The 7202-nt window shown below is 41.4% G+C and overlaps 1 long non-coding RNA gene across 1 annotated transcript; it reads right to left on the bottom strand.

Moving 5' to 3' along the window:
• Positions 1-3806: 3806 nt before the first annotated feature.
• LOC122768359 lies at positions 3807-6336 on the bottom strand. Its single transcript, XR_006360295.1, has 3 exons — positions 6173-6336; positions 4841-4958; positions 3807-4077 (listed from the first exon to the last, which is right to left on the bottom strand). It is a non-coding gene; the product is annotated as an uncharacterized LOC122768359 (long non-coding RNA).
• Positions 6337-7202: the final 866 nt, after the last annotated feature.

Raw genomic sequence — 7202 nt, 5'->3', positions numbered from 1 at the left:
GTGGACGGAAATGTTGATCAACTTTTCTTTTTTTAATGATAATTTACTAACACTTGAATGTTTATTTGTAACGTCAGTTTAAAAATGATGTGCAAAATGGTGTCTAATATCGCCACACGAAATATTGCGATATTTCACTGTATCAATAATTTCCCTTTTGGAGTCGCAGGAAGCTGTTAAATTGTAATAATACAAATAAATAAAATTGTAATAATATAGATAAAATGTAATAAAGTGTAGCCTCATTACTTTTCCATGTTTTGGGGTGTTTTAACTTATAGCTTCCGGTGACCTCTTAGCGTAGCTTAGCTTTGCTAAGTGTAGCTTTTTTGTATTTTATTTGCCTGAAAATACATAAAAAGAGTGATCAAGCAAAATTACGATAATTTCAAACAAAAAGTGTATTTTCAAACAAATACAATACAATAAGCTAAGCTAAGCTAAGCTTGCTTTATTGTTTGATGACATTGACACAAAACTAATTCCATAACAAATCTGCTGACTCACCCCTGTTAGCGTAGCTGTTAGCTTCACCGGCAGAGGAGGCGTCGCAGAGCTTGTTTTTTGGTTCATTTGTTGTTTACCCTCATATTTCTGTCTTGCGGTGAAAGTGAAGCAGGACAGCGAGAGGACAGTGGACAGAGAGGTGGAGGACAGCTGGGTTTGGATGGAGGACGATAAGCTGGCGTGTAGGAGGAGGTGGACAGAGGACACGTGTGGGTCTGTATTAGCATTCCGTCAACATCAGCTGACCTTAATGAAGTTACTTCTGTTCACAAAGCTTTAATCGAAACGACATCTCTCGCTTTAATCCCACTGTCCTCCCTTCGCCTTCACTCACCGTCTTCTTGTAATTGTCTCTGCCAGCTCTGACCTCTCGTCTCTGTGCTGAGTCACTCTCTTCATCTGTCCGTCTGTCCCCCCGCCCACACTCGCCTCTCATTTGGCTGCGTCTGTTGTAGTTTCACAGTTCGACGATCGAACGCTTCGTTCACACGGAAAACGATGTCTTTGCTGTTCAAAGACCAGGGACCCCAATCATTTACAGACATACCTGTAACAACTTACCTCATTTTGAATTGGCAAAGATTATACAAATTTGTTGAAAAAATGATTCAAGGCCCTTGTAAGTTTTTGAAAATTGCTCTAAATGGACATGGGTCATTGAACATGCTTGAGTCTTCTGCCAGAAAGAAGTTGATATTTAGATAAATGTCTCCTGCTGCAAGATGTCCCCTTCAGGGTTTCCACAGGTCCTTGAAATCCTTGAAGGTTTGTGAATGGGGCTGGGGATTCAAGGCCCTTGAAAGTTTTGAAAACTGTTTTCATGCGTTTCATGAGATTCCGCGCAGAACAATGAGCGAGTAAAGTTGAGAAAATGAAGACGTGATCCCGTGAGATTTCAGTCTCACCAAAGACAAACAACAAAGACTGACTTTGACCAAGATCCCCAGGACAATCACTGTCCTTACATTTAAGGGAATTGGTCCTGGAAAGTCCTTGAAAAGTCTTAGAATTTGATGTCAACCAAGGTGTGGGGACCCCGACCATGATGTGCAGTAATTATTGATAAAGTATTGGTAAAAAACAGAAAGTTAATCTTGTCCAAAAACATCGTAACTTTGTATTAAAGTACATTTACCGTACATTTAAAAGAACACGGGAGGTAGTTGCACCTCATCCACGACCGGCGCCATCCCACAGTAATTGAATGTGTTCTTGCGACACAGCCTCGCAGATTAGCTGCCACTTGTCGAGAGCAATTCAGCACAAATCGATGGAGTGTCTCCATTCCTCCCGTGGGTTTTTCACAGTTGACACAGAGTGGAGATGTGAGTGAACATGGTTCACCCGCCTCCGTCTGTGGGAACACGGAATGTTTTCAGAAGGAAAATTGCCTACCGCACAAAAACCTTGTCCTTGTCCTTTCCCCCGGCGCGAGAACAAAAGCTGCAGCGTTTGAGGAAATATCGAAGCAGAAACGTTAAAGTCTCTGAAGGAGGCGTTTGGGATTTTGGACCAAACGATGATGATGACAATAATCTCATGATGATGGTTTTCATTAGCAATAACTTCTCCTCTTCACTGTTGGATCAAAACACCTGAAAATGTAGCTTTGCAATCATAGAAAGAAAAAGAAAATTGTGAGGAGCAAAGGGGTCGATTTCCAGAAACTTTCCACGGGAATTCATGATAATTAACTGGAAATTTGGGATAATTGGCCTGGAGTGGAACTCTTGTCTGCTGCATGTGTTGGGGGTTAGAGTTAGGTCCTTTATTGCTGTGTTCACGCAGGATCATTTTGTGCGTTATGTGACGCCAACAGAAGTGGCTTAGCATTTCTTTTCGCCATCACCCAAAGCACTGTTGCTCTCTCTGTTTGTGCAGAGAGAGCAACCCTGCAGAGGAGAATCCGTCCGTCAACAACCACACGGAGGCCAGTTTCACCGCTAACTTTCTCAAGCAACAACATGGTTCTCTTGACGGTACCATGCAGGGTTCCCGAGGTGCCTTCAAATTCTTGAAAGGTTTGTGAATATGAAGAATGCTCTTGAATTCATTTGTTCACAAACTTTGAAGGATTTCAAGGACCCGTGGGAAACATCTTGCAGCAGGAGACGTTTATCTAAATAGGAAGTGTGTGAACTCATGTTGCCTTTAGTTCCTCACGTTCTCTTCTCTTAAACATACGTAAACATGTACGATAAATGTAGGTGAATAAAAACATATCAGAGCTAGTCTGGGCAGAGTTTTTGAAGTGAAAATCTTTGGGGTTAATATCACAATTACGTTTTATCAGAAATAGCTTTAAAAAAAAAAACGGCGACTCACTTAATTTTGTTTTTCTTATTAAAAAAGAGACGTTTTGTGTAAATAAAGTTCTGAATTCTTTTCCTGGGTCTTTTTTTTTTTTTAAAGGGTTGATTATTAAAATCTAAAAAAAATCACATTTTTACATCACAAACTGTTTTTTTTTCTTTTTTATTACAAAATTCTTTTTCTTTTCTCTCACGACGATGAACCTTTTCTCCTTCTTTGCACATGATGTTGTACTGTTTTTATGACGACGCTTATGCAGAAATATAGGCATGTTTACATTGACTCTATAGTTTAATTGCTAAAGTTTTATTATTTATTAAAACATGAAGTTTTGGGGGTTTTTTTATTTAAAAGGTTCTATTGTCCCATGTTGATTATATACAAATAACACAATGTTTCTGTTAACAAAGAAATGTCAATAAAAGCATTTTCATTGTCTTAGCTGCATTTTTCTTTGTTTGGTGATTATTTTAGTGAGATTATTCAAGGAAATACAGATTTTAGCCATTTAAACAAAAGTTCAAAACTATGTCAGCTGAAGTCTACGATATCTTAAGAACATTTTCACGTCTTTATCTCACTGTCAGACACACTTTTCCAACAGGAAACTGAAGTTTGTAAACCACTCACTCTCCCGCACCAAACCCCATAGAGAAAATCAGTGATTTTAGCTCACAGGGACACAGAAGCTGCTGGTCTACTGCTGCCTCGTGTGGTCACTTTATGTCACTGAGGTCAATCTGAACGAAGGGTTATAAATGCCAAATTTGTAACTTTACACATTTGAACTTAGTGATGGAGGCAGCAGTGGATCTCCTCCTGTGATGCTAAAATCACTGATTTTCTCTATGGGGTTTGGTGTGAGGAAGACGAAAACACCAGTTTCCAGTCAGAAGAGTCCCAGGTGATCTGTCTTTTTCTGTCCAGTGCGTGTAATTTAGTCACATGAACACACACGTGTGTGTTAAAGAAACGAAGCAGGAGAGTTCAGAGGAAAAAGAAGTTTTAATAGACACAAAGCTTTTTTTTTTACAGAACATGACAGTAATTCTACAAGTACTAACTTTTTCGGAGCAGGAGACATCTTCTTGCTCCTCGTCTAACTCTGGGGATCTGACGTCTCCGTCCTCACGTCCACATCGTCGCTGCTGCTGCTGCTGCGACCAGTTCAGTACCAGTTGGTGCAGGAGATCATGAAACACATGTTGTCAACCTGCCGGTTTCCCATCATGCACTGGGGCAGCTCACCTGTGGTGTCTGTCGAGGAATGGTTGAGCGTCATTATTGGGGCCCGAGCATGAACATCAGGGGCCGCAAGGAACCTGTTGTTTTCCTTCAGATTATTATTAGAATTCCGTGGCTTTGTGGTCATTTTTGAGCGGGTTAACGTGCATAAAAACTCTGGACACTTGGCATGGAGGTCAGGCGTGGACCTGTGCGTTGCATCAGGGCTCGACAGTGCCCCCCTGAGGAGAAACTAAATGGAGCAAGCCAAAACTTCGTTGCACCGAATTTCACAGAACTTGGTGGGAACCTGTAAGAGCCCAAGACGAACACAAAAGTCCATCGCAATAATGGCCTCAACTCAACAGGAGGTCGGCCATTTTGGCATTTTGGGCGTCCATTTTGGAAAATTTGCATGCTACGTAAAATGAACAAACTCGTTCATTTGTCGTAACCAACATTAAAACACGTGTCGGTATGCACTCGTCACATCGAAGGCAAAACATTATCGAGTCAAAAGGGCGTGGCCACAGCAACCATCAGAAGCTTGGCCAATTTCGACCATTCGCCACGAAACAGGAAGTGCCCTGTAACTTTGCCGTACACTGACCGATCGCCACGAAACTTACTTAGGAGCTGGCTTTGTTTAGTTTGCGGTGCACGTGTGCACAAACGTGCAAATGGCACAGTTTTTCTGTGAGGCTCAAAAAAACTTAAAAATATCACAATTCTTAAGCAGGTTCAGTTTTTAACGTGGACATTCACAAAGGTTAAACATTAAAGTCTCAGCTCTGACCTTCAGCAGCAGCTGCAGAGGCCGGAGTGTCCTCGTGTTCCTCTGTCTCGTCTCCCGTGTCCTCTATCGTCTTCTCGCGGCTCTGCTCTCCGCCCATCACTGGTTCAGGAAGTCGCACCTGGACAACTCGGTCTGACAGTGACACAAAGCCTATTTTTGAGATGTGGAGTAGATTTTATTCTTTTGTGAGAATAATTGACCTCCTGAAAACTAAGATTTATTTATTTATTTATGTACAGGAAATGCACCTCATTCATTCATTCATATACAGGTGAATTCAAAGCACTTGTGTGTTATTTTTATTCACACACTTTGCTTGGAGCTGAAGAGCGACACAAGCTTCATTCATGAACTTCAGAGCATCTTCATCAGCATTCAGAACATCAACTCACCTCCTCTCTACAGCTGTGAGACACACACACACACACACACAGAGGGAGGGAGGCTAAATATAGCTCCTCTGTCTCTTTGTGTCACATATTGTTTTCCTTCTTCCTCACTGCCGTCGTTCACTTTGATTGATGAGATTTGTTTGACTTTGTAAAAACATTCACTCTCTCTGCACCAAACCCCACAGAGAAAATCAGTGATTTCAACATCACACACACAGGAGATGATCCACTGCTGTCTCCATCGCTAAGTTCAAATGTCTTATTTTGTGTGTATGAAATCCTTTGTTCAGATTGACCTCAGTGACACAAAGTGACCACACGAGGCAGCAGAGGACCAGGCTCCTGTGTCCCCATGAGCTAAAATGACTGATTTTCTCTCTGGGCTTTGGTGAGGCAGAGTGAGCTTGTTTTTTTGTTTTTTTTTACACAATTTAAACCATAAAATAAATGAAATATTATATTTTGAAGTAAGGTCTTCTAATTTATGACGGTGGTGTCAGGTTTTGCTGTACATGTTAGCTTTTCAATACCAAACTATGGTGGCCCTGGACACTACAACATTAGCTCTTTGCTTCGTTAATGTTGTTGTGTTTTCTTGTGTTTGGCACTCCAGGGCCACCGTACAAAACCAATCAGGAACAAAGTAGGTGTGCGAAACCGTTTCACCCGTTTTACAACCTATCCGGATAATATCAGGATAGTGTGAACGACAGGGGACTCCAGAGCAGAATGTACAGAGAAGTGTGAAACTTGTGTTTATGTGTGTCAGTGTTATCTGCATCGCAGGACCTTTAATTCACTTATGTTTTCCAATGTGACTGAAAATAACTGTCATGTTTACGACAGTGAGGCTCCGCCCACACACACAGGAAACAGCACAGACGTGTGTGTGTGTGTGATTAGTTGTCCCTGTCAGGGAGATTAATTAATTGTCTCCCACCTAATATCGACCCCTCGTTGCCTGTGAGACACGCCTGTCTCTGTCGGCCGCTGGTTCCGGTAAGCACGCGCTGTTTTTCTTTGCCCCTGTTTCCAGGCAGAGTTTCCCCGAAGACGTGTTGTCAAAGAGAGATCGCTCCAGAGATCGTATGTGAGCTGGAGGATGGCTCACTCCCTGCCGATTGTTTGTTCCGCATGTGCTTTTTCCATCACCATGTAGCTAGTAATGTAGCAAAGTGTGATATATATGTAAATATATATACGTAGGAGCTGAATGTGCTTGGTTGTGTGATGAGGTTTGGTGTAATTCACTCAGTGTGTGTGTGTGGGGTCGCTGTGCTGTCAGAGGGGGAGCTCAGGTGCATATATGTCCTTGTCAGGTTTTGACCCGGAAGGGCAAACATTTTTCGATCGCTGTGGTGCGGAGGCACTCTTCATGAAGCTGTTTTGTTTGTTTGTTTGTTTGATTTTCCTTGTTTATGGACAATGCACAGCAATAAAACCACTGTGTCGCAACTCAAGGAACAGCGTGGACGTTCATTCAAATGCGGTATCAGAGCGATCGCCGAAGCGAGGCATGTGTGTGTACATATATACATACATATATGTTTGTATATATATATAAACATACATATATGTATATGAAGCTAGTCATTGTTAGCAACAGCAGTCGGCAATAGGTATTTTGCTTAAATTTAAAATGCTAAATGCATTAGCTGATGCTAAATTGAAATCGTAAATCAATTATAAAATGCTAAATGTATGCGCTGATGATAAATTGAAATAGTAAATCAGACATATAATGCTAAATGCATTAGCTGTTGCTAAATTTAAATTGTAAACTATATGTACAATGCTAAAAGCGTTAGCAAACATGAAATGATAATCTCAGGCTAGCCAGTTTTAGCAATAGCAGTCGATGTCAGCTCCCGACGAGGTATTTCTGCACAGGCTAACAGCGTAGCAACAAGTTTACATGTAAAAATAAAACAGCACTACGCATACGAATGCGCAACAAATACGACAGAAGT

This window comes from Solea senegalensis, linkage group LG4 (genome assembly GCF_019176455.1).
Source record: "Solea senegalensis isolate Sse05_10M linkage group LG4, IFAPA_SoseM_1, whole genome shotgun sequence".
Taxonomy (NCBI): Eukaryota; Metazoa; Chordata; class Actinopteri; order Pleuronectiformes; family Soleidae; genus Solea; species Solea senegalensis.
The sequence above is the reverse complement of the archived record's forward strand: the minus strand, read 5'-3'. Positions and strand labels throughout refer to the sequence as shown.